The following is a 27,114-nucleotide window of genomic DNA, read 5'->3' as shown; positions in this document are numbered from 1 at the left end:
TAGAGGCTGGAGAGATGGCTCAGCAGTTAAGAGCACTGACTGCTCTTCCAGAGGACCTGAGTTCAATTCTCAGCACACATGGTAGCTCACAACTGTCTGTAACTCCAAGATCAGACATCCTCAGATATACATGCAGGAAAAATACTAATAAACATAAAATAAAATGCAATAAATTTAAAGAATAAATAAACAAATAAATAAAGAGCTAGGTGGGCTTGGTAGTGGACGCCTTTACTCCTAGAACTCTCTATGTGGTAAAGGCTGGCCTTGAACTCCAGATCCTCCTGCCTCTACCTCCAAAGTGCTGGGATTACAGGCATGTTGCTACACGACCAGCTTCATTTGTCCCTTTGATAGAACTCATTCTTGAGAGTAGAGGTGTCTTTTACATTTCCTTGGTGAATACTGATGTTGAGCATTTTCTCATAAACCTGCTGTTTGTGATGTTGTCCCATCTTTTCTTTTCTTGGGTTTTTTTGTTTGCTGGTTTGGGTTTTGTTTTGTTGTTGTTGTTGTTGTTTAAAAACAAGGTTTCTTTGTGTAACAGCCCTAGCTGTCCTGGAACTCAACTCACAGAACTCAACCACCTGCCTTTGCCTCTGATGTTGAGATTAAAGGTATGCACCACCACTGCGCACTCGCCCACCTTTTCTGTCCATGTCTGTCTATCACCCTTATCCCCAAGCTAGGAACCAAATCCAGGCCTAAATTAAATCTCAAACCACCTGCTGGCTGTTTGTCTTGTTTCTTCATCAACTGTAATGATAATTCATACTCAAAGGATGACTAGATTCCATGTGATCAAAGCCACCTTATTGAGCCTTTTGCTAATGTCACACTTGGGATAGAGGAAGATGAAGAAGCATGGCCTGTCTCCAAGACACTTAGAGTCTCACGGTCAGACGTCTGAGACAACTTGTACAGGAGAAAGTCCTCCTCCCCACTGCGGAAGAAGGAGCAAGAGCTGGAAGAAGCTGTGGTGCAGCTGAGGAGGGTGAAAGGGTCACAGAGGGAGGGCCGCTGCGGAGAACCGTGGCTCACAGAGCACTAACACGTGCGGCGTGCTCAGCGCGTGCACCTGAGTGAGAAAACAACCCCCCAACAGCTCCTGTTGCAGAGGCTGTGCCTCAGGTCAGGGTCCAGCAAATCCTATCCACCCCCAGTGTTTATAAACCGGGTTGCGGGGGTGGGGGGGGTGGGGGGGGTGGGGTGGGGAGCTCACTTGCCTGAAAACTGAAAAATAGAAATAATTCAACCTCAGATATTCATTTGGGAAGATTAAATATGAGAATCTACATAAACTGCACTTGGCAGGGATGTAAAACATGCTACCAACTAATAATCAATCACATCAAATAAAGCCTGATTTCCAGGCTGGGGCCAGACTTGGGAAGACCATCAGCTCAGTACGAAGAGGTGCCACAGTGATTGGGGGATCAGCATAGAGGTGACAGGCAAAACCATGACAGACAGTTGGCTCTTGGCAAGCTGGAAAGGAGGCAAGAGCTCTCGCCCTACAACCGTTCTTTCTCTATTAAAACAGTACTCAGGCCCTTCACAGCTTTTCCCTGCCAGCTGGAACAGCAAAGGCCAGGGATGGGATGCAGAAATGCCACGTGGAGAAACCACAGCACGAACAAACCAGGTGGGCTGAGGAGGGGCAAATGAATACTGCTGGAATGTCACCCGGCAAGAGTTCAAAAAAAAAAAAGAGCTGAGGCAGGTAGTGGGATTTCCTCGGTAATGGGAACACTCAGCCACAGAAAGGGCAGCTGGTGGTGGACAGTAAGTGGTGAGAGGCCCCGGGGCACCAGCAGAAGGTACACAGGGTTAAGGGAATGACAGGCGCCAAAGTGGGGAAGAAGAATTCATTCATTCAATCTTGACAGCGTTTCACAAAACCTGAGGCCTGTTAGGACTGGAGACAAACTGTTCTGAAAGGAGGCCCCTTAGGAAACTGACATTTCATTCTCATCAGGATCATTCCGGCTGGAGGATGTAGCTCAGTGACAAAGCACTTAACCAACATGCATGAGGTCACTGGTTCAAGTCTCAGTATCCAGGGGAAAACAAACAAATGATCATTCCAGATTAATTCAGATTAATACAGACTATATCTTTGCCTCAGACCCCCTTGCTAATGATAGGTTTCCTGAACAGAGAACAAAGCCATAGGAGTACACCATATGTCCCATCTAGCCCACACTGAGAAAAGATACAGTCCCTAGAAAGTTGATGGAGGGGTTGGGGACAGACAGAGGAAAACAACTAAGGCACGCTGGCCTCCACCCCACCCTCATCTGCCTCCTGAACACACATGCACACACATAGCCTCCCACCTCCTGAGTCGCTACCCCATGACTTGGCAGGCATCTGGGCTGTTTGCAGTTTAGATAAAGAGCCAGAAGCCATGGGGCCTTATCGGCTCTCCTCCTCCTCCTCCCCCTGAACTGAGGGAAAGGTTTCCTCCCAAGCAAATTTGAGAGCTCTCTCACCCTACTTGGAGCAGTGAGTGTTACTCATAGGCCAGTGGCAGCACTTTCTCTCACTGCTGTCCAGGAGGCCTCATGCCTTAGAAAGCTGGTCTTTGCCCTCCAGCTCAAAGCTGGGCCTTAGGCTCCTCTATTCACAGACATCACCTCACAGCCCAGGGTGGCCCTGACTTGGAGCTAGACTGAGAACAGACCTTCCCCTGACTTCAGAAGCTTTGCCAGTTCCATAAGGGACCCTTGTTGCCTTCCGCCAACAGCAATCACTACACGAAGGCAGACTGGCCCACAGCTTTGGATCTACAGTCTATATCCTTCTGTCCAAAGCAGGGTTTTGACATCTCCAACCACAGATGTTCCCACCAGTCCTTGAGCCATGATCTAGTCCACCCTCTTACTCAGTTCCCACCGGTCCTTGAGCCATGGTCTAGTCCACCCTCTTACTCAGTTCCCATCCCTAAGATCTGTCACCAGAATGTCTCCTCTCCTTTTCCTGCTAGAAAGCTACCTGTTCCGAAGGGAGAGTAACAATGGCCACAGTGTGTGTGTGCGTGTGCGTGTGGTGTGTGTGTGTGCACGTGTGTGCATGCACACACAGAGGCCTCAAACCAGAAACAAAACCAGGTGGAGAAGAGCTGCCATAGGTTTCCATGGGAGGAATAAAGGGCAATGACATTTGAACTTTCCAAGGCAGGAGGACTGGGAAAGCTAGCTAGAAAAGAGATGAGGTAGCTGGTCCAGGAGAAGCCGCAGAGGAGGCTAAGAAAGAGCTAAAAGGCTAAAAGCTTTCTTTTTCCTGCTGAGACTAAATGTCACCTCAGGTTGTCCATCTGGGAACAGATGACTTGATGGTCCTTTCTCCCATTGGGGTCAGGAGACGATCCCTCACCAGGCCACGTCACCTGAGGCCTGTGAGCTTGTACCAGATTTCATTAACAAGTAGCCTTTTAAATGCTACATGCTACAAAGATTGCCTTTGTGGTATTGACCCTAAGACCACTCAGCGAGGACAGGAAGGGCTCCTCCCACTAGGCACATAGCCATCACAAAAAACAAAGCACCCAGCTGCGCTTTGACAAGGTTACTTGGGGCAGCAGCAGAGTCAACATCCCACTGTTCTCTTTGTGGGGCCTCCTGAACTGAAACGCAAATGCTCAAACAGGGCTCCTGCCTGCTTCTGGCCACGTCCAGAGAAACTGCTGATAAAAAAAAAAAAGGTTGCTCTGAGCCGGGCCAGGGTCCTAGGTGGGCACACTCTGGATGCCAATCTCCCGAAGAGCCGGTGGAAGCTGAACCCTCCAGGACTTGCCTGGTAGTGTCAAGCCTCCACCTCTTCTCATCTTTTGTTAGAACTGATAATATCAGCTCCGATTCCCTTCCTGTCCACCAAGGAAGAGTGCTTCCACTAAGAAATCTTGACAAAGCCAAGTAAGCATTGATTCTGCAAGGTGAGCCCTAGTCACTCAAACCAGAGCTGAGCCGGGAAGATGAGATGAGAGGAACATCTAGAAAGCTCCACTGAGAAGCCACAGTAGCCCTGGCTCCTAACGCTGCTCCGGCCTGTGACAATTGCTGCTGGAGGTGAGTCCCCGGGTGGATGCAGAGCTGGAAGGTCTGGTCACCTGGAGCCTGAGCACCACCCAGGAGCAAGGCCGGACCACAAATGGCTGAGGAGACACTTCTACAAGAGATCCTGACCACTCTCTTGAGAATTCATTTAGATACATTACATCAACATTCTCATTCTCCTACGATGGGCAAATATAGGATGGGACATTACCCCCATTGCACTGAGGGGAAGAGTTGAGAACCTCATGAGCATAAAACATTAGTTTTACCTGCCGTCCAAATCTACAGGACTTGATTCTCTCAATCTCTCTGGGAAAAGGAACTAGCTCTAGGGTGAGTCTCTGGGTTGGGAAATAGGCCTCAGGCAGGAAGGAGATCTCCCTTTCCCAGGATGCTCTGGGGATACTGGCAATGCTTAGGCTCGGCCTGGCTGATATTAGAGTTCTAGTGGCAGATGGACCGAGCTATGCACACCAGGCTGGAAGGGAAGAAAGGGGCCCAACACCCATTCCGTTGTTTTCAATTTTGATGCATAAAATCTAGCATTTCCCCACCCGCCAAAATAACATGGGGCTGGAGGGAAGCCTCAGCAGTTAAGAGCACTTAGTGTTTTTAGAGAGAACCAAGGTTCCAGCCCCAAAACTGCACCAAGTGACTCATAGCACAATTCCAGGGGATCCAATGCCCTCTTCTGGCTTCTGTGAGCACCTACACTCACGTGGTACACAAACTCATAAAGGCACACGCACAATGCAAATAAATAAATAAATAAATAAATAAATAAATAAATAAATAAATAAATAAATAAATAAATAAATCTTTTTTCCCAACTGTGAAATGCCCCCAAAACACCAACATACTGTAATCATCCAAAACAGGACTGATTCCAAGACTGTTTCAGATACCAAAACCTAGTTGCAAAAAATTATGTGCTTCACGCCTGTGACTCCCTGGCCACCTTCCATACACGCAAACCATCTCTATGACTCATATCTGACACCAGGCAAATGTTATGCAAATAGTTGTCATACTGTATTGTTTAGGAAATAATAACAACAAAAAAGTCTGTGTGTGCTCAACACAGACACAGCCAGCAACCAACACAGGACTAACAACATACTACACCCCAGCACCAACATTAACATACTCCCCAATATTTTTGATCCCTTAAATGAAGAAGCCGTGGATACAGAAGACAGACAGTTCAGGTAGTTGGGGATTTTTGTCTGTTTCTTCATCTCTGAAAAAAACAGAAAGGGATATGTTTGGCTCCATAGAAGGGAGGCCAGGTCATTCCCTGCTGCTCAGCAAGTGGTTTGCTCAGATGTTCGCACTGCCGACGCTGGTGCAACAGCACAGGCAGCCAGTCGGTGATTCTGAGTGAGGGATGAGACATTCCCAGCTCAGCTCCAGCAATGGGAACACTGACAAGAGACAGAGGTTGTAGTTGTCCCCAGCCTTCCTGTCCTCATTCCAGGTCAGGCCCATCTTATAAAAGCTGCTCATTCTACCAGGGCAGCCGGACCCTCTACTGACAATGCTCTTTGCCTGTCCCATCACCCCAATCCAGCCAAGAGGCACGGAACTTGGGTGACTTCTGTGTAGAAGACAGGGAGAATTTCTTTTACAGAACTTGTGTAGAAGACCCCACTACAGAGCAGAAATGACATTATGTGCTATGGAGAACCAGAAAGCAAAGATCCCCATACTTAACAAATTCACCATGTGCTGACAGAGGAAAGCCCTGCAAGTGGCAAATGAGTGTCTACTACCAGAGCCCAGCCCCACAGGGCCGCTCCACCCCCAGCTTATCACCACAGGGACATTTGCCAAGCCCACTACCACAGGACAATGGGGGTCACTGGCCTGAGGCTTCCAGGCCTCTGCTGTGTCACTATCCGAAGAAGGGGGCCACTAGATAAGCAGTGATTGTTCTAGGCCAAGGAACAAAGGCTTCTAGATTGATCCAACCCAACCAGTGTTGACAGAGCCTCTCCATATCCTTCAAGTCCTCAACCCTGCCTGCCTCCTGAAGACCACTTATATGGATCCCCTCTCCTAGCACCACAGCCTGAGCTCTGGAATTGTCTGAACTGTATGCAGTTCTGGGGATGGCTGTTTCTTGGTTATCAACTTGACTACATCTGGAATTAACTAAAATCCAATCAGCTGGCCCCACCTGTGAGATATTTTTCTTCTTTCTTTTTCTTTTTGGTTTTTCAAAACAGGGCTTCTCTGTGTAGCCCTGGCTGTTCTGGAACTCACTCTGTAGACCAGGATGGCCTGGAACTCAGAAATCTGCCTGCCTCTGCCTCCCAAGTGCTGGGGTTAAATCATTTGAAGTGGGAATATTCACCTTTAATCTGGATCTTTTGAGACTAGAAGATACACCTTTAATCTGGGCCACCCCTTCTGGTGGCAGTCTATAGGAAGCACATGGAAGAAGGAAGCTCTCTCTTTGCCTGCTTGCCCTCACTCTCACTGGTAAGTCCATTCCTTCACTGGCATTAAAGCCTACTTCCTCAGGATTCTGGTATATACTGAAGACCAGCTGGGACATCCAGCCTCATGAACTGCGTTACTGGATTCTTGGACTTCCCATTGGTACATAGCCATTGTTGCCAAGCCACTCTAATACATATATATTCATTCTACCAGTTCTGTTCCTCTAGAGCATCTGTTCTCAACCCGTAGGTCACAACTCATTTGGCAACTCTACCTCCAAAAATATTTACATTATGATTCATAACAGTAGCAAAAGTACAGTTATGAAGTAGCAACTAAAATAATTTTATGGTTGGGGGTCAGTACAACATGAGGAACTGTATTAAAGGAAGGTTGAAAACCACTGTTCTAGAGAGCCCTGACTAATACAAGTTCAATGCTTCAATTGCTCTTCAACTTCAGAATTTCTTTTCTTTCTTTTTTTTTTTTTTTTTTTTTGTTTTTTCCTTTTGGCTTTTTAAGACAGGGTTTCTCTGTATATCCCTGGCTGTCCTGGAACTTGCTTTGTAGACCAGGCTGGCCTTGAACTCAGAAAGATCCACCTGCCACCACTGCCTGGCCAACTAGGGAATTTTGTCACCTGCTGAGCCTTAGTTTCCTGAGCTATAGAAGCAAAACAATCAAATAACCTTATGGAGTTGCTACAAGAACTCCTCAATGTAGGGTGTTTTCTGCAATATCTGGGAGAGTGGCACATTACAGATGCCCAGCACAGTGACCCGCCCCAACTGCCAGTCTTTGTGATATCAGCCATTCTATCATGCCTTGGGGCTACAATGTATAAGGACAGAGACCTAGACACAGGCCCCAGGGGTCTAAGACTAGACTAACAGTCCTACATAGGGTGATGGCTGGAGGGAGCAGTGGCTGTGAAATAAAAATTCTATCTCCATCTGCTTCCATCAGCCAGAACTCTGTCTCAAGGGAAGGCGCCCCACCATCCTGAGCATCGTTAGATAAAAGGTGGTTTTGTTTTTTTTCAAGACAGGGTTTCTCTGACTAACAGCCCTGGCTGTCCTGGAACTCACTCTGTAGAGCAGGCTGGCGCTAAACTCACAGAGATCTGCCTGTCTCTACCTCCCGGGTGCTGGGATGAAAGGTGTGCGCCTCCACCTTCTGGCTTGAAAAGTGGCTTCTTCATAGAATTATTTGGAACAAAAAATAAACTCTGGACTACTTACTTTGAGGCATCATACTACAAGGTACTAGGCCTTATGGAGACCCAGTCCTGTCCTCAGGCTAGCTAAGAAGGACTCAAAGTAAGGAGGAGGTTAAACAGCACAAGTGAAATCTAAACAGAGAGTAACACAAATACAACACAATACTGAGGAATAGACTCACCAAAAGAAGACTTACACACTGCAAACTACAATAAAGCATTTAAAGAAATGAAAGGTCTGGGGGTTGGGGATTTAGCTCAATGGTAGAGTGCTTGCCTAGCAAGCGCAAGGCCCTGGGTTCAGTCCTCAGCTCCAGAAAAAAAGAAAGAAAGAAAGAAGGAAGGAAGGAAGGAAGGAAGGAAGGAAGGAAGGAAGGAAGGAAGGAAGGAAGGAAGGAAGGAAGGAAAGAAAGAAAGAAATGAAAAGTCTGAACCAAAGGAAACATGCTCGTGTTCACAGAAGACTATGGAGACACACCCTAAACTGAGCTACAGATCAGTGCCATGCTGATCTTCATAGATACTTCTTTGAATGATATATACAAATGGCCAATAAACACATACAAGGATGCTCCACATCCCTAGCCACAGGGGAGACATAAATCAAACAAATCGAGAGGCCACTTCACAGTCATCAGTGTGGTAAAGATACAGGCAGTAAGTGGTGGTGAGGACCTGGAAAGATTGGAACTCTTCTGCACTGGTGAGGGGGGGATGAAATGGTATAACCATTTAGGAAAGAGTCTGGTAGCTCCTCAATGAAGCAGTTATTGTGTGAGCCAGCAATTCTATCACACAAGCTATCAGAAAATATAAGTCCACCCCAAAACTTGGATACAAATGATCTTAACAGCATTGTTCATAATAGGCAATTTTTTGTTTACAAAATTTTACAAAACTTTATTGTTACAAAGTGGATGAACCCTAAGAACAACCTATGTGAAAGAAGCCAGACACAAAGAGGCACAAGTAATACAACCATTTAAATGAAGTGTCCAGATGGGAAAGTCCAGGGACACAAAGTACATACTAGCTGTCAGGAGCTGGGAAGGGAGATGAACAGTGAGTGACTGCTAATGGGCACAGGGTTTCCTTGTGGGGTGATAAGAATGTTCTAAAATTAGATAGTGAAGATGGCTGCACAACCCTGTAAAAATACAAAACCATTGACTTTTAAACTACTGAATTACACACTCTTGAATTTTGCCAGTCAAGTCTGTACTAACAGCACCTGGAAGACAGAGATGTGGGATGGCAAGTTCAAATCTCAAAACTGGAGGGGGGTGGGGTGAATTCTAGCCAGACACAGTGGTTTGCGCCTACAGTCCCGGCCGCTTGGGAGACTGGGACAGGGTGATCACTTGAGCTCTTGAGTTCAAGATCAGTCAGCCTGCACAACATAACGAAGCCTTGTATCAAAAGAGGGTGGGAGGGCTGTGTATGGTAGCTCATGCCCACAATCACACAACTCAGGAGGTTGGGGCAGGAAAACTGCCACAAATCTGAGGCCAGCCTGAGTTTCATAGTGAGTTCCAGGCCAGTTTGATATACAGAGTGAGACCATCCTCAAAAAAGTAGATAGCTAAGACTAAAATGCACATTCTCTGGACAATCCTGTTTCTAACCCAGTCTCAAAAAAACAGTCAGAGAGAGAGACAGAGTAAATTTTATATGAATTACATATCAATAAAGCTGTTTTAAAAAAGAAAGAAATTTTAGGGTTTTAGTTTAATTTTATGGTATAGCACTTACCTAGCATACATGAGGCCCTGGGTTATACCCCCAGCACCACAAAAAAAATTTACCAAAATTTTAACGAAGATTGGGCACTTACTTAACTTGTGTGAAGTCCTGCATCCAATCCCCAGCACCTATCACGTGTGTGCTTGTCGTTTAATCTACTGTGACGTTGATTATGAGGAAAATTTAGACTCACCCAGAAATGTAGTTGCAAAAGAGAAATATTTTAATAACCTCTTGATGACTGAGGTCACTTCCCTTGACATTACATCCAAACTCAACAGACAAGCAGTTCACTGTGACAGGAAATCTCAAACCTCATGAACATTTCCTACTCTGTGACTTTAAAATTCACTGGCCTGTCTCAATTTTTAAATGGGTCTTTTTGCTCAACATGATTTTGTAATCTCATGTGCTGGTCATCCGGAAAATACTGGCTCCCTGAATTATGCCGCTCTCCTAGACGGGAACACAGTACAGACTGAAATGAATTAACAGAATGCCACCTGTACAATATCACCACCAAGGCCAATGTCATCAGAAGAGCCTTTAGATATTTTAAAGGCATCCAGCTCAGGACAAACTCTAATTTGTTCTGCAAGTTCTAACTTCACCACAGGCCACAAATATTGTTAGCTGTTTCCTTTGAAGCAACAGACTCATCAACATTCACTTTTGGAAAAAAAAAAATTTAGAAAGCATTCAAATCTGTGTAACCACAGTCATAACCACAGTTTTACATCAGTGCATTCTAAAAACCCATCAAGTTCAATGTGCAACTTATAGGTCCGGATGAGCGCTCTTCCCACACAATCCCCATGGCTGGCAAAAGAATGCTTAGTTCCCATTTTATCACACAGAAAGGTAAGAATATGTGTCCAAGCACAGCACGTATGTTGATTAAATGAATCTGCTTCACTGCTTCCTTAAGGCTAATGTTAAATGAAGTGGAGGGCAAGGGTCTGGGATGGCGGGACAGTCTATGTATAGCCTGATTCCTGCAGAAGTGTCGGTAGTTTCGCCTCCCCTAATTTTACATCATTGGTGAAAAGAAAATTAATGTGTCAGTATTGTTAGGAAAATTGTTCTGCCCTGAAGACTCCCTTCAACTGGGCTTAAGGACCTGCAAGGGCCGGGGGAGCCCTCTAAGAACCACTGGGTGAGAAGAGCACTCCCTACTGTCCTGGAGTAGTGAATAACGCAAACAGCCAGCTCTGTTGTGTGACTCTCAGGGCCAGGTGGGAGCTGACGTGCACCTGCAGGACGGGTGTTCAAGCATAGAGCCGGCTGAACAGGCTGCTCCCTGATTGCCAAATCCAACAGCACGATCCAGCTCACCCTACTTTGCGCAACCTCTCTCTTCTTTTGACCTCCAGTCAAAACAGGTACCTCCAACTAGAGGACCAGCGTGACAGTGCCTGGCTAGGGACAAAGAGTAGGAGGACAGGGAGGGGAGGGGAAGCACAGCCCGTATCTCCTGCCTTTGCCCCCAGCTTGGTCCATCTACCAGGCCTCAAATGCCCTTCCTGTAGATACTTCTCTCACCTAGACCCAGGTTCAGTGTTAATAGCTCCAGGCACTTGATAGTGAAGATGCTTTCTCTTGGCCCTATGATGGGCCCTTACCCAGCAGCCACCAACACAAGGCCTCTAGTTGGCTCAAAGCCCATAATATTCAGTAGGCAGCATGAGGTCTGCTGGGAATGGATTTCTTCTTTGAGATGAGACTGTAATACCAGCACCCGCAGCCACAGTAAAGCCACTTGGCTAGAGCTGAAGGAGGAAAACAAAGTGCCATTCAGGCCCCAGGGACAAACAATAGGCCCTTATCCTCTTTCTTGGTCCAGGCCCAGAGCTGCTGAGCCGAACTAGAAGACACAATAGGCAGCCCCTGAACAGGGTGCCCCTAGAAGTATGGGGCCCCAGGCAAACATTTTTTTGTGATCTGTACACACGAAGAACTCAATATTACTATGCCAATACAATTCTGATAGCCCAGTAACACAGGGTCCATACAGGAAATGTCACAACTGTCTCCTGGGACTGAACTTAGACACAGGCCACAATAATCACAATGGACATCTGGCTATCCCTGCACAGGCGGACAACTCAGAGCATCCCAGAGGGTCGATGTGCCAAAAGGGCCAAGATGGGAACTGTGAGCATTTGGAGGAAGAAACTCCAAGTGGCCTGAGTGCAGCCTGGGCCGGGGCCACTCTCAGGCCATTGGCGGCACTGCTAACACATGTCAACAATCGTGGGGTTGAAGGCTTATAAGGACTGTCCGCAAACTGAGTTAGGAATTCAAAGCCTAAGCACTTCCTAAGAGGCCAGGATCAGGCAACATGAATTGAGAACAAACCCAGATAACTAACTCCCAGGCAGGTAACCAAGTGCTGAATTCAACTCTAAACAGGCTCTGTCCCCTAGGGCAATTCTGCCACCCACAGGGACACCACCCAGAGCTGATAAAGGGAAGCCCGGCAAGGCCCTCGGCTGGGCCAATGAAAAGAGTCTCACCAGGTCATCAGGCAGCACCAGCAATGGCCTAGCAGGGCAACAGCCGCTCAGCCTCCTCTTTTACCCTCCACAGGGAGGGAAACAGTTTGAAAGGTGCCTAAGGTTCAGGTGTCCTGCCAAGTTGCAGGTCCGAAGCTGCCAGCTGCAGGAGGCAGATAGCTATGGGGAAGGGAGGCTCCCCTGGAGGCCCCCACGGGCTTGGGGTGTGCTCAGGAGCCACTGCGCCGGTCCCCACAGTGCGATCACAGCAGTGACTACACGGGCCTGGTCTTTGGCTGCCTTCTCTGATGCAGGAGATGGCAGGGTCTTCTTTCCCTACAGCGTTCCCCGCGGGGATCTGAAACTGACTCCTTCAGCTACACAGCAGTGCCCAAAGCCAGGTCTACAGCAGAGCATGCCATGCCAGGCAGCTACACAGAGACCAGGGTCTGGAGTGATTGAGCCGCACCCCACAAAGGGCTATGCTGGTGGCCTCCCCTCAGAGGAACTCTGGGGAAATGGGCCAGGGATCTCAGAGGGCAGGATGCCAGGCTCCAAGGTTCCCACTACACATCTCAAAGTCTCGTGCTAAAGGAGCAGAGAGGGTAACCAGGCAGCAGTCCCGGCTCTGACAAGCACGCACTGGTGGGTGACGCCTGGTTCCAGCCCAAGGCCCCACTCGGGCTGTCTCTTCTCTTCTTAGTCCTGGTGCCAGCAACTGTTGGCATCTTCCCGCACTTCAAGCTAAGCACTCTCTACCCTGTCTCCCCCTCACAGCTCTCCACAGCCTTCCCGTGTCCTATCCTCTGCCCCTCATCCACAGCCTTCCCGTGTCCTATCCTCTGCCCTCATCCACAGCCTTCCCGTGTCCTATCCTCTGCCCCTCATCCACAGCCTTCCCGTGTCCTATCCTCTGCCCCTCATCCACAGCCTTCCCGTGTCCTATCCTCTGCCCCTCATCCACAGCCTTCCCGTGTCCTATCCTCTGCCCTCATCCACAGCCTTCCCGTGTCCTATCCTCTGCCCCTCATCCACAGCCTTCCCGTGTCCTATCCTCTGCCCTCATCCACAGCCTTCCCGTGTCCTATCCTCTGACCTCATCCACAGCCTTCCCGTGTCCTATCCTCTGCCCCTCATCCACAGCCTTCCCGTGTCCTATCCTCTGACCTCACCCCAGCCTTCCCGTGTCCTATCCTCTGCCCCTCATCCACAGCCTTCCCGTGTCCTATCCTCTGCCCTCATCCACAGCCTTCCCGTGTCCTATCCTCTGACCTCATCCACAGCCTTCCCGTGTCCTATCCTCTGACCCTCATCCACAGCCTTCCCGTGTCCTATCCTCTGACCTCATCCACAGCCTTCCCGTGTCCTATCCTCTGCCCCTCATCCACAGCCTTCCCGTGTCCTATCCTCTGCCCCTCATCCACAGCCTTCCCGTGTCCTATCCTCTGACCTCATCCACAGCCTTCCCGTGTCCTATCCTCTGCCCCTCATCCACAGCCTTCCCGTGTCCTATCCTCTGCCCTCATCCACAGCCTTCCCGTGTCCTATCCTCTGACCTCATCCACAGCCTTCCCGTGTCCTATCCTCTGCCCCTCATCCACAGCCTTCCCGTGTCCTATCCTCTGACCTCACCCCAGCCTTCCCGTGTCCTATCCTCTGCCCCTCATCCACAGCCTTCCCGTGTCCTATCCTCTGCCCTCATCCACAGCCTTCCCGTGTCCTATCCTCTGACCTCATCCACAGCCTTCCCGTGTCCTATCCTCTGACCCTCATCCACAGCCTTCCCGTGTCCTATCCTCTCTGACCCTCATCCACAGCCTTCCCGTGTCCTATCCTCTGCCCCTCATCCACAGCCTTCCCGTGTCCTATCCTCTGCCCCTCATCCACAGCCTTCCCGTGTCCTATCCTCTGCCCTCATCCACAGCCTTCCCGTGTCCTATCCTCTGCCCCTCATCCACAGCCTTCCCGTGTCCTATCCTCTGCCCTCATCCACAGCCTTCCCGTGTCCTATCCTCTGCCCTCATCCACAGCCTTCCCGTGTCCTATCCTCTGCCCCTCATCCAGCCTTCCCGTGTGCTATCCTCTGCCCCTCATCCAGCGAACAGGTCTGCCAGCCTGCACTCCTTTACCCTCCAGCTCTGCTGGAACGCACACCAGAGCTGGCAGGGCTTGGCAAAAAGAAATGACCTTTGTGCAGGGGCAGGTTCTCTGCTGGCTCTTCTGTCAATTCCAACTGGGTAAACGGTTATGGAAATACACCTAAAGGGAGAATAAGATGGTATTGCAAAAAGTGCATGCTGGACCTGGCCCTTTGTGACTTCCAGTAAACCATTACAATGCAAACCCCTAGTCCCTCAGGAATGTAGGTGGGAATGGTCTGCTCAGGAGAAGGATCTCTGCAAATCAGCATAGGTTTCCAGAAATAGCCTTCTCCTTTTCCTACCTAAGATAAAGGAACTTGAGGATATGGGAACTAATAAGCTAAGAAAAGAGGTTAAGTGTGGAATTCTAGAACTAAGCTCTAAGGAAGATGCTAGGGAAGTCTGATTCTGGTTCCCAGTGAGTGAGAGCAGCTGTCCACTGTCACTGGGCTTTGCCTCAAACTTCAGCTCAGGACACCAACACTTCATCAACACATACCTGCTGGCCTGGTTACTGCAAGAGGGGAAGGTCTGCAAATCTGCTGGCACTCTCAACACCATGCTAAGGTGACCTGGGTTGAGAGGCACCTCTACCCAGCCTCAGGGTTCCTGGCAGCACCACTTCTTGCCCAGGGCAGGCTGCACGGAAGGTCCTCCAAGGGCTGCCTACTGTCCAAGATGGGCTAAGAAGCCCTGTACTAGAAAAGGGAACAGAGCAGAAATGTTCAGCTCTCCCCTAGGTTAACAGTCTTCTTATCCAAGATGGAGCAGCCACAACCAATTGTAAAATCTCTGGTCAAGTACTCAAGTCCATCCTCTCACAGAAGCCCATATACTCTCTATGATGTGACAAAAACAATGAGTGGGATTTTCTTTTGTTCTCCCAACAATGCTTCGTTAAAGAAAACTGCATCAGTGAGACACTCACCACCCATGGAGCTCCTGTACAGGGAGGTGAACAACCTCCATGACTTCCCTCTAAACCAACTCCACTATTAGCAGTCTGCTTCTAAGCATGTCTCTTGGGAACACTGCGTGGCTTCCCTCTAGACAAACTCCACTATTAGCAGTCTACTTCTAACCATGTCTCTTGGGAACACTGTGTGGGGATCAGTCAGACAGGGAAACCAGAAGCAAAAGAATAAAGAACAAACTTTCCAGCTGAGGAGATGATCAGCAGGTAAAGGCTCTTGCTGCTCCAGCATCAACTCTAACAAATTGTCCTCTTACTACACACACACACACACACACACACACACACACACACAATACTTGAAGAAAAGATTCCCCCTTCAGGCCATGTTGAGGCAGTAACCTCAGCAACACTAGAACACCTGTCTGCCTGGAGGAAGACAGATGTTCTTCTGCTCAGGAGCTCCTTGAGTAGGGCAGCTCTGAGAAGCAGCCAGCCAAAGCCCAGCGAGGCTCCAACGCTCGTATTATCTAGAAGCTGTCGGGGAGTTCCTGAATAGATTCCCAAGCCTGGTCCCACCAGCCCAGGTAGACTGACTCATGCTCTGAGAAGCAGTCTCAAAAGGAACAACGGAAGGGGAAAAATTGTTTGAAAATTCTCCTTCAATGAGTACTCTGTAGGGCCCAGGTGGGACCTGTGTCATGCTACACAGCCCTGAGATGTCTGGAGCGGGACAGTGTAGTGACAACGGTAGAATGGGTCCCAGGCCATTTGTAACGTTTGTAGGTTACAGCAACGTCTGCACAAAAATGCTTGTTGAGTGACTACATGAATAAACGGTCTTAGAGTAAGGCTGGTTGTGTCTAAAGTAACCAAACTGGCAGAGACAGGCAAAAGGTGTGTGTAAGGGTGACGAGAACATACCATGCTTCTTGCTGGATAGGGAAGAGCAGAGTAAGGGTGGGGTGGAATGGGAGAGAGCAAGGGCATGGTGTTCTCAGATTCCACAACCCCCCCCCCAGTGGCTCCAGAGAAACCTATAGAAAGTTCTACTCCTTATGAGCAGAGTGTGTAACAGAAGGGTTTGTCTTCTTTCTCCTGTCATGGGCTTCTGCCTAATAGCTGGGAAGAAAGGAAAACCATAAACATAGATTCAGTTCTGGAAGATGGGACAAGCACAGACAGACGGGAGAATGGCCAAGACCCAGTTGGAGTAGCAATCACTGGAAGGCCTGTTCTTGGGAAGGGACAACACACCAGATGTAAGCAGGGGCTTGCCTCAATCCTGATTCTTCAAGCTGTTCCTCTCCCCCCACACTCCTCAAGTAGCCCTGCCCTTTGACCCCTTCCTTTACTCAAGATCAGGGTTCTCTCCTCAGCAGAGCTGGGCCTAGACCCAAACTTAATTTGTTCAATGCACAGAAACATCAGTGTGTGGCACAGGAAGTGTAGCTAAGGAGGAGATGCCTTTCTTGGCCCTTGCCTGGGTTGCCAGAAGACTGTGCCCATTTATACCCTCTTTCCTGTGCATGTGAGGAAAACAACCCACTTTCACTGAACCGCTAGGAGTGTGCAAACAGCCTTAGAAGAAACTCGGCCACCAGCTAAAAAAAAAACCTCCTTTGTATTTTTTCAAACCCTTGGGCAAGATTGTCTTTATCTGTGTTATAGTCCTTAAGAAGAGCATTCTAAAGCTGGGTGTAGAGCATATACCTACAATCTCAGCACTAAGCAAGTAATCTGCTATATAGCAAATTTGAAGCCATCCTGGGCTACATGAGACCCTGTCTCAAACAAACAGACAAGTAAACAAAAAGCTGCATTCTAGAGAGGAAATGAAAAAAGAACAGAGACTAAGGATAACGTCTAAACGGATGAAAAGCAAAGCACCTCAGCAAAGTCTGCTCCTGTACTCCAGGCACCACGTGGGCGGGGGTGGGGAGGAGAAAGGGCCTTGCAGGCCTTGCAAAGCATACAAGCACAGACACAGAAACAGCAGCCATTCAGAGACTGGCTTAAGTTCAGGCCTTCAGCGGCGGGAATGGTAAAGGGATGGCTTGGGTGCTGGCACAGCGTCAGATTCTAGGTCTGAACTCTGACACATCCTGGACAAGAAGCATCCCTTGAAGGGTCAGTTTCCTCAAGGTGGCACCTCCAAGACAGTTTAAGAAAGCAGGGGGTAGGCCAGGTAGTGGTGGTGTACGCCTTTAATTCCAGGACTCGGGAGGCAGAGGCAGGTGGATCTCTGTGAGTTTGAGGCCAGCATGGTCTACAGAGTGAGTCCCAGGACAGCTAGGTCAGTTACACAGAAACCCTGTCTCGATAAATCAAAAAGAAAAAAAGATAAAGAAAAGAAGGAAAGAAAGAGAGAGAGAGAGGGAGGGAGGGAGGGAGGGAGGGAGGGAGGGAGGGAGGGAGGGAGGAAGGAAGGAAGGAAGGAAGGAAGGAAGGAAGGAAGGAAGGAAGGAAGGAAGGAAGGAAGAAAAAAAGCAGAGGACTGGACTGTGGCTCAGTGGTAGACTTCTTGCCTAGCATGTGAAAAGGTCCTGGGTTTGAAGAAGCAATACCAGGAAAGCCAGGTATGGCAGAGCACTCCTGAAATTCTAACACTGGGAGGCTAAGCCAGGAGGACCACTAAAAGTTTGTGCCCAAAATAGGCTGCAGAATGAGTTGAGGGTCAGTCTAGGCAACATAGTCTTGGTCTTTAATCCACTAATTAGAAGTTGGGAAGTAGAGTGGATAGAGTGCTTGCCTTGCATAAAGCCTTGAGTTCAATCCTAAGTACCACAGGAACTAGCTGTGATGGTGCACCTGTAACCCCAGCTCTCAGGAGGTAGAGGCAGAAGGATCAGAAGTTCAAGATTATCCTTGGCCATACAGAAAGTTCAATGCCAACCTGAACTACATAAAACCTTTGCCAAAGGTGGGGAGGGGATGAAAGAAAGAAGGGAGAGGAGGGAGGACCCCAGGATAGCAGAATGAATTTAGTCACCGCCATCCCTTGCAGCTGTCATAATTATTCTATTTTACTATTGCACTTTACTCTACACAAGGACGCCCAGAGCTATAGGACAAGCTGGAGGGGCAACATCACTGTAGTGTTTGAAAATAATGGCCCCCATAGGCTCATATATTTGGATGCTTGGTCACCAAGGAATGAACTCAAGGCTTTATGCAAGGATGTCAAGGCTTATATTTCAAGGATTAGGAGGTGTGGCCTTGTTAGAGGACGTGTGTCACTCAAGTGAGGCTTCGAAAAGCCGATACCAGGCCCAGAGTGTCTCTCTGAGTCCCTTTGCTTGCAGATCAGGATGCAGCTCAGCTACTGCTCCAGTGCTACGCAGGCCACCATGCTCCCACCATGAAGATAATGGACTAACACTGTAAGCCAGTCCCCAGTTAAACATTTCCTTTTAGAAGTGTTACCCTGATCATGATGCCTCTTCACAGCAACAGAACAGTGTCTAAGACAGAATTAGTACCAGAAACTGGGGTTGTGATGGCTAAGGAAAACTCCATTTGGTGCCAGGTACCTAGTCTAAATTCCTAAACGATAAGGTCCCAGCAACTCTACCTCCTTGCCCTCTCCCCCAAATTCTAAAACTGGCATGAGTTAACCAATTGCTCTGGCTTTTGTAAACTCACTTATCACCGTGGACAGGGAATGAGACAGCTCCTTTCTTGCTATATACAGGGGGAGAGGGACAGTTCCTCACAGCTGAGGGGAGTAAAAGCAGTTGCTCATTCAGCTACACATTCCACGCAAATGAGGTAACTGTGGTGCCCACCTTTAAAACCCTGCCTCTAACCTCTTCTCCCGACACACCATGTTTGGCTTCAAGGCTGTTGGCCTGATAGCAGTAATTAATAAATGCATTTAATTATAATACGAATCAAGTCTGTGTTCTTTTCCCAGTAGATTTGAACTCCATAGCAGGGTATTGTTAATGCAATTCTGACCATGCTATTTGTTGGAGGAATATAGAAGACTTTGGGACTTTGGACTAGAAAAGTAATTGGACGCTTTAAACAGGGCCATCCTAGAAGGAGCATAGAAGACAGTGCTGAGGATGAACTGTGGGGGCCCAGTTCAAGAAGTTTCAGAGGGGAAGAATATTAGTAAGTGGCCTAGAGACAAATCTAGTTATATTTTGGCAAAGGATGTAGCTGCTTTTGCCCTTGTCCTAAAAAAATCTACCTAAGGCTAAATGGAAGAGTTTTGGATTTAATAGCATTGGCAGAGAAGATTTCAAGACAGCCTAGTATTGACTTTGTTATGTGGTCATTAGTAATCACTCTTCTGCCAATATATAATGAAAAAGAGCAAACAGGACAAAGAGAAAAATAAAATGTACAATTTGAGGAGCAAAGGAGCCCAGAAAGTGTAATGGAGCTAAATTCAGTGTTCAGGCAAGACCCACATCCAGCTAAGCTTCCAACTTGTGAAAAGAAATTAAAGTTTAAGCAGTGAAGGTAACCATCAACAACAGAAAGCTGATGCAAATGTATTTGAAGGAGGGGGTCAAGTTCCAGCCCCATGGTTCTGGCTATAGAGTCAAGGAATATACAAAAAAGGGAGCCGGGTGGTAGTGGCACATGCTTTTAATCCCAGCACTCGAGAGGCAGAGGCAGGCAGATGTCTGTGAGTTTGAGGCCAGCCTGGTCTACAGAACGAGATCCAGGACAGGCACCAAAACTACACAGAGAAACCCTGTCTCGGAACCCTTCCACCCCCCCGCAAAAAAGGGGGAGGTTGTTAGCTGGGCACAGGCCTTTAATCCCAGCATTTGGAAGGCAGGTGGATCTCTGAGTTTGAGGCCAGCCTGGTCTACAGTCAGTTCCAGGACAGCTAGGGCTACATAGAGAAACTCTTGTCTTGAAAAACCAAAAAGAGAGAAAAGATGGGGCGGGGGTGGGGTGGGGTGGGAGGAGGCTGTGGAATCTCCTTTCATAGCTAGAAAAAATAAAAAGCCACTGAGGCCAGACAATGTGTCAAGGGTGTCCCTACATGGAGGCCTAAAGAGGTTGTTCACATTGAAGCTGTGAAGGTGAACCCTGGGTTGTGTTGGAGACCCCAAGATGTTAGAGATGCCAGAGTCATGAGATACCCACCAAAAAGAGCTGTGGACAAGTGCAGAAGAAGCAGCCCAAGAGAAAAAAAGTGTTTCAGTCAACAATGCTGGAAGGAGTTGGAGATCTAAAGAAGGCTTTGACAGCAGACCTGGAGATGCAGAATGGAGTTCACCCTGCTGGTTTTCCATCTTGCTTTGGTCCAGTATTTCCTCACTGTGCTCCTTTTCCTCACCTTTGAAATGGTAATGTATACTCTGTGCCATTTATGTAGGAAGTATATAGTCTGCTTTTTTTGATTTCCAGGGGTTACAGTTAAGAGACTATGGGGACTTTTGAAGAACTGAATGCATTTTTGCATTATGATGTGGCTACAAGCCTATGGAGGCCAAAAAGTAGGATGTGGTAGTCTGAATTAAGAATGACCCCCATAGGCTCATTTATTTAAATGTTTGGTCATTAGGGAGTGCCACTACTTAGGAGGTGTGGCTTGTTAGAGGAGTGTGTCACTCAAGGTGAGCTTTGAGGTTTCAAGAAGTCCACACCAGGCTCAGAGTCAGTCAGACAGTCAGTCAGTCAGTCTGTCTGTCTGTCTGTCTGTCTCTCCGTCTCTCTCTCTCTCTCTCTGCCTGTGGATCAGGATGTAGTTCTCAGCTACTGCTCCAGTGCCATTCACACCACCATGCTCCCACCATGATAATAATGAAATAACTCTCCGAAACTGTAAGCAAGCCCACAATTAAGTGCTTTCTTTTATAAATGTTGCCTTGGCCATGGTGTCTCTTCACAGCAATAGAACAGTGACTAAGACAATCATCATTACCCAGAGACCGTTATGAAGAGTTCTCTACCTGGGCTTTCCCCCTGGCTCAGATAAAATATCCATTCAAGCTTGCTATTAGCTACAAAGGGGATTCAGATAATGATGCTAATTCCTGAACAATAACTCCAAAAAGAAAAGTCAGTAACATTTGCTTTATAAGCAAACAGCAGCAACCATGCATATCTTACCTAGATGTACACTGAGCACCACAGCAAAGGGAAAAGTCTTAGAATCCCATTACTTCCTTTCCCACAAGAGATATGCAATAGCTGAATGCTTTAAATTGGTAAAGGAAACACAGACAGGTTTGGATGTCAGAAAACCTTGAGGCAAAAATGAGAAGAGTTAGGAATCAAGGATACTGATTTGATGGATCAAATATCAAATCCCTTTTTCCTCATTATTTGCAAATCAGTTAGATGTGACTCCTGGACAAGAGAACAATGCCATCCTGGGCTCCTACCCTAAGATAAGGTATCCCAGAAGCCAATGGGAAGCCAATGATGACACAGAGAAGACAGGAACAAGAACAACAGGCAAACAAGTAAGAAGCAGGATCCTGTGCAGATGTGGAACTGTTTAGAAACCTCTGAAAGATAAAGGCCAGTCCAGAGAGGCTAGAGCTGAACATCTCTGCCAGATACTGCCTTTGTGATCAAAACAGCAAGCTATTTTCCATCTAGGAAAAAAATATATATACACAGCTTACACATGTAAAATAGACAGCCTGTACCAAAAAGCACATCACTTAAAGAATATTGCCTTTTGTGAGAACAATAGGTAATTATAACTAGTCTGAAATGTGTCTACACTAATGAATAGAAAATAGCAAACACAGATTACTCAATAAGTATTTATAGAGTGCTTCTTAAGTGCTTGGCACAATGGAGGAAGAAATTTTTAAAGCTATACTGCTGGGCCATGGCCCATGCCTTTAATCCCAGCACTTGGGAGGCAGAGGCAGATCTCTGTGAGTTCCAGGCTAACCTGGTCTACAGAGCAAGTTCCAGGACAGCCAGGGTAACACAGAGAAAGCCTGTCTAGAAAAACCAAAAATAAAAAATGTAAAACAAAAAACAACCAAAACTGCTAGGCATGTATTATCCTATAACTGCATTTACTCTAGTTACAAGAACACACATGACCTATAGATGGCTTACAAAGACAAGTATGTTGGGAGGCGATCACACTTGGACTTTGCTACTACTGTTAAGTGCTTTAAGTTATGTTTTCACCATGAAACTGTAAGCACACAACTGAGTGGTTTTCAATAGATTTACAATACTGTGCAACCATCACCAATATCTACTTCAGAACATTTTCATTACACACACACACAAATAAAAAACCAGACATCCTGTTCTCTGTTCCTCCAAACCCTGGAAATCACTCCTTTGGCTCTCTGCCCATCCTAATATTACACAGAAATGTCACCCAGCATGTGGCCTTTGTGCTTGGTCCCTGTGACAGCAGTGTTTGCAAGCTTCACCCAGGTTTCAGCAAGTGTCAGTTCTTACAGCTGAATAATAATCCACTCATCAGGTGATGAACTTTCAGGTTGATTCCATTTGTGAATAATAATAATAATAATAATAATAATAATAATGCTGTGAATACGCACATGATATTACATTTCAAATATCTACTTTTTTTAGTGCTAGAGCATTGGATTCAGGGTCTCCTTCATGCTAAGCACATGTTTTACCTCTGAGCTACAGCTCTATCGGGAATCTCAACTGAGAAAATACCTCCATCAGCTTGGCCTGTAGGCTGTAGCTCTCAGCTACGGCTCCAATGCCATTTGTGCCACCACTCTTCTGACCTCCACAGGCATTGTGACTTCACACACACACACACACACACACACACACACACACACACACACACACACACTTTAGTTTTGCTTGGTTTTTGTTTTGTTAAGACAGGGTCTCACTATGTAGCTATCTATGGCTGTCCTGTAACTCACTATGTATACTTGGCCTACATCACAGAGATCCACCTGCCTCTGCCTCCCAAATGCTGAAACTAAAGGCATGAACCGCTACATGGAGCTATAAATTTTTTTTAATTCTATCAATTTGCAATGCAGCGATGTTTTGGTCTAACTTGAATAGCAAGCTGATATCAAAACTAGCTCAGGGCAGGGGGTAGATCTTTGAAAAGTCAGGAAGGCCTGGGCCTTACCTCCCTTCCAGGGCATTTCCCTCAGAAGGGAGGGTAAGTCAGAGAACAGGGGCCTGGCAAGGGAAACAGGGAGCATGCAGGCAAGACAAGGGGAAGCTGATGGATGCTTGCACTGGGCAGAGCAGCATAACAGACAGAACATGCTAGAAGGGGGATGGTTACAACTGCTGGACTCAGAAGGCAGTTCATAGAAAGGCAGAAATAAATATTTTTTAATTCCAACTGAGAATATAGCTCAGTGGTACAGTGCTAGCCTGCTAGCCTAGTGTATATACAAGAGACACCACACAGCAAAAAATGAAAGACGCACAGGGAAAGGGGAAAGGACCATAAGAAAAGAATACAACGGAGAAGTAGCAGGCATTCTGGAAGAAAGCTGGTTCATTGTTTTAGAGTGATCATCAGTATGGAGAACTCTACAGAAACAGGAACACTGACTGGGAAGTAATATTTAGATCCTAAGAACAAACCAGAGGAGGTTGCCCTGCCTCCTTCCCTGAGAAAAACATGGGAAGCAAAAGCTGCCCCTCATTCTGGTGTGTCTAATGGGCAGGTCTTTGAACCTCCCTGGACTGAGAAAGCTGTGGCCTGGCCCGTCTGCATGGAACCACAACAGCCCAGAACCAGATCACAGGCAGAAGGCTACACACAAAAGATGGCATCTGGAGGTATACAGAAAACAACAGGAAACCTTTTTGGTAGCAGATGTAAGTAAGTGGAGGCAGAGCCAGGATCTCTGAGTTAGAGGCCAGCCGGGTCTACAGAGTGAGATCCAGGACAGGCACCAAAACTACACAGAGAAACCCTGTCTCAAAAAACCAAAAAAAAAAAAAAAAAAAAAAAAAAAGAAAAGAAAAGAAAAGAAAAAAAAATGAAAGAAAGAAAGAAAAAGAAAAAAGAGAGAAAGAAAACAAGAATGAGGCCAGAATGAAAGTAATAATGACTAGAGTAATAATGGGTTTCACCCAGGAATGAAAAAAACATGGGAATTCTGGGAATTTCAGAAATCAAAAGGCTAAGGTAGCAAAATATTTGTAAAGAAAAATCACTATGACTTTACAACAAAGGACAAGAGGGATCAGGGTTTGATACAGGATACTATCTCATTAAACCAAACCCCTCAGACACTTCCTAATCATTGCCTGTATACTAGCCTGTTCTCTAAGCAATCTGCCCATACTAGCCAAAGCTAGAGTTGATTTAGCCCCAAGGCCAGGCCAGAGGAATATAGGCCAAGTGGATCAACCACAGAACTTTCAAACCTGAGGGGTGGATGGACTCCAATTCTCATATAATTCAGAAATCTATGACACATGAGAATCAGACTTCCAGGCCCAAACATTGCAGTTCTACAATTCTGAGTGGAAGCTGGGCCAGCTGCCTCCACCATGACCCTGTGATGGGGCTGCCTCACTGTTCAGCTATGAGCTGGAGACTCCTGGCAAGGAGGCCAGAGCTGTAAGACACAGGGCCCATGGGCTTCGAAGGCAAGCAAGAAGTTTCCAAGAAGGGTGGATAAGTGACTGTCCATCCATTTGTGGGTAAAATATATGTATTGAGGAGGAGGGACACACACCACATACACATACTTCTTCTTAAAAGTAAGTATAAGCAAGTCAGCAAGGAAATCAGGCCCGCTCAGGCAGAAGCTAAGAGGAGGCAAAAATCCAGAGGCAGGTGACTGCTATAACTTTTATCCTGGGGCCTTTGCAGAGCCAGGGAAACCCAAGCTTCGGTTTTTTTTCAAAGCCTCAAAAGGCACAGGGCATATCCCCAGTGCCCAGCCAAGATGAGAAATCTAAGGAGAGCTTACTCTAAGTCCAATTGGGATTTCCAAAGATACACCTCAGGGTGAGAGTCAGCCAGAAATAAACCTCATCTATCCCCTCCCCCCCCAGAACTATCTGCAGGGAAATCAACTGGGATCTGCCCACAGAAAACGAGTGAGACGGAAAATAACTCATCCAATAATCTGAGATTACAAGGTGGCTCTCACATGGCTCTGAGATCCAAATCCCACACCTGAGAGACCACAAACCACTGAGTGCTGTGCACTGCTAGTGGGAAGAAGAGTCCACACAACCTAGGCTAGGTGGGGACAGCAATTCCTCTCCTAATTTATACCCTGGAGCAACACTTGCTCACACAAATTAGGAGCCCTGGACAAGAATTTCACAAAAGTACCATTTCTAGGAGCAAAAGAAGGTAAAAGCCAAAGAACTCCTCGGCAAGACCAAGGAAAATACCCTGGGGGAGAGTGGGAAGCCCTCCAACAGTGGAAAGGGTGGCACACTCAGTGAGTGAGCTGCAAAAAGAACACGTCCAAGTCTTGATGTGTATGAGTGTTTGCCTCGATGGACCTAAGTGTGCCATATGTATGTAGTGCCCTTGGAGGCCAGAAGAGGGTGTTAGATCCCCTGGAACTGTCTTTAAATGGTTGTTAACCACCATGTGGGTGCTGGGAAGAAAACGGGGGTCCTCTGCAAGAACAGCCAGTGCTCTTAACCTCTGAGCCACCTCTCCAGCTGCCTTTCTATTTTAAACAGATACATGTCTCTAAAAGACTGGAGAAGATCATTTCAGCCAGAGTGAGCCTACAGGGAGATCTGAACCACTCCCTAAGGAGAACAAAAGGAGGCTTTGATACATCAAGATGTTTATTCCAGATTTAAGTATTGCTCAGCTAAAAATAAGAGACATTTTAAAAGTTAAATACTGTTTGGACCACCATTTGGTAACTAACCTGTTACTAGGCAGTTAGGTTCAAGGGTGTCATTGAAACACTAGCCTGGGCCATTCTGGCTTCTTGGTCTCACCAGTTTTTAGAGTGGATGCAACTCCACCATCTCATGTGACTACCCAGAAAGCAAAACTCTACTCCATCCAAGCCCAGGGTCCCTCAGAGACTTCTTGCATGGACTCTACAAGTGACGGGTCTCCTGGGCCCTGCTGGGTGGGCTGAGCTGGAAAACTTTTCCAGGTGGGCAAGAGCTGCAACATTCTTTGGGATCCATGAGTCTGTAAAGAATGGCCTCATTTGCCTTTTACCCCAGACATGCCCTTAAGCTGAGAATCAAGTCAGCCAGAGAGAGTTGCCAAACAGGCCAGATGCAGGTGATACAGCCTAGTTTGTGACTTCGGTCTCAGAGTGACAGCTGATGACCCACCTGTCATTTCAGCTGACCAACCCTCTTCCCATCCCCAGCACAGGAACCATGGAAATCAAGAATAAAATGGGAGAATGATAGGAAAGAGGGCTATAAAAAAAGGAAGCTGGCGAGATGGCTCAGTGGGAAAAGAGACTTGTCACCCAGCCTGACAACCTGAGTTTGATCCCTGGATCCCACTCGGTAGAAGAGAACCATCTCCTACATAGTGACTTCACATACACATACACACACGGAGACAATATGAACACAAGCTTCTACATAGTAACTTCACATACACATACACACACGGAGACACATATGAACACAAGCTTCTACATAGTAACTTCACATACACATACACACACGGAGACACATATGAACACAAATTAAAAAATGAAGGTTAAAAAGTTAAATCAATAAAAAAAAGTAGTGGGGTTTGTTTATTTGTTGCTTGGTTGGTTTTTGAGAGACAGGGTTTCTCTGTGTAGCTCTGGCTGTCCAGGAACTCACTCTATAGACCAAGCCTTGAACTTAGAGATGCCCCTGCCTCTGGCTCCCAAGTGCTAGGATCAAAAGCATGTGCCACCACACCTGGCCTAATAAAAAAGTGTTTTAAAGGGCTGGAAATGTATCGTAGTGGCAGAGCACTTGTCTAACAAGCTCAAGGTGCTAGGTTTGAACCAGAGTCATTATTAAAATAGTTGGACCAGTTGTGGTACACGCCTTTAAATCCTAGCACTCAAAAGGCAGAGGCAAGGGGATCACTGTGAGTTTGAGGCCAGCCTGGTCTACATAGTGAGTTCCAGGACAACCAGGACTATGTAGAAAGACTCTGTCTCAAATAAACAAATGGATAAATAAGCAAATAAAT

At 47.1% G+C, this 27,114-nt stretch overlaps 1 protein-coding gene across 4 annotated transcripts in view; it reads right to left on the bottom strand.

Moving 5' to 3' along the window:
* Nucleotides 1-27,114, bottom strand: part of Pc (pyruvate carboxylase) — a 94,284-nt gene that overhangs the window by 49,011 nt on the left and 18,159 nt on the right. Inside the window, exon 1 of one of the 4 annotated variants that reach the window (XM_042258888.2) lies at nucleotides 11,982-12,041. The exons of the other annotated variants lie outside the window; for them this stretch is intronic. The gene's annotated coding sequence lies outside the window, so the exon portion shown is untranslated. Of the gene's footprint in view, nucleotides 1-11,981; nucleotides 12,042-27,114 lie in introns of those variants that run through there. 4 annotated transcript variants of the gene reach the window in all.

The sequence above is a fragment of the Peromyscus maniculatus genome, chromosome 1, assembly GCF_049852395.1.
Source record: "Peromyscus maniculatus bairdii isolate BWxNUB_F1_BW_parent chromosome 1, HU_Pman_BW_mat_3.1, whole genome shotgun sequence".
Lineage (NCBI taxonomy): Eukaryota > Metazoa > Chordata > Mammalia > Rodentia > Cricetidae > Peromyscus > Peromyscus maniculatus.
The sequence above is the reverse complement of the archived record's forward strand: the minus strand, read 5'-3'. Positions and strand labels throughout refer to the sequence as shown.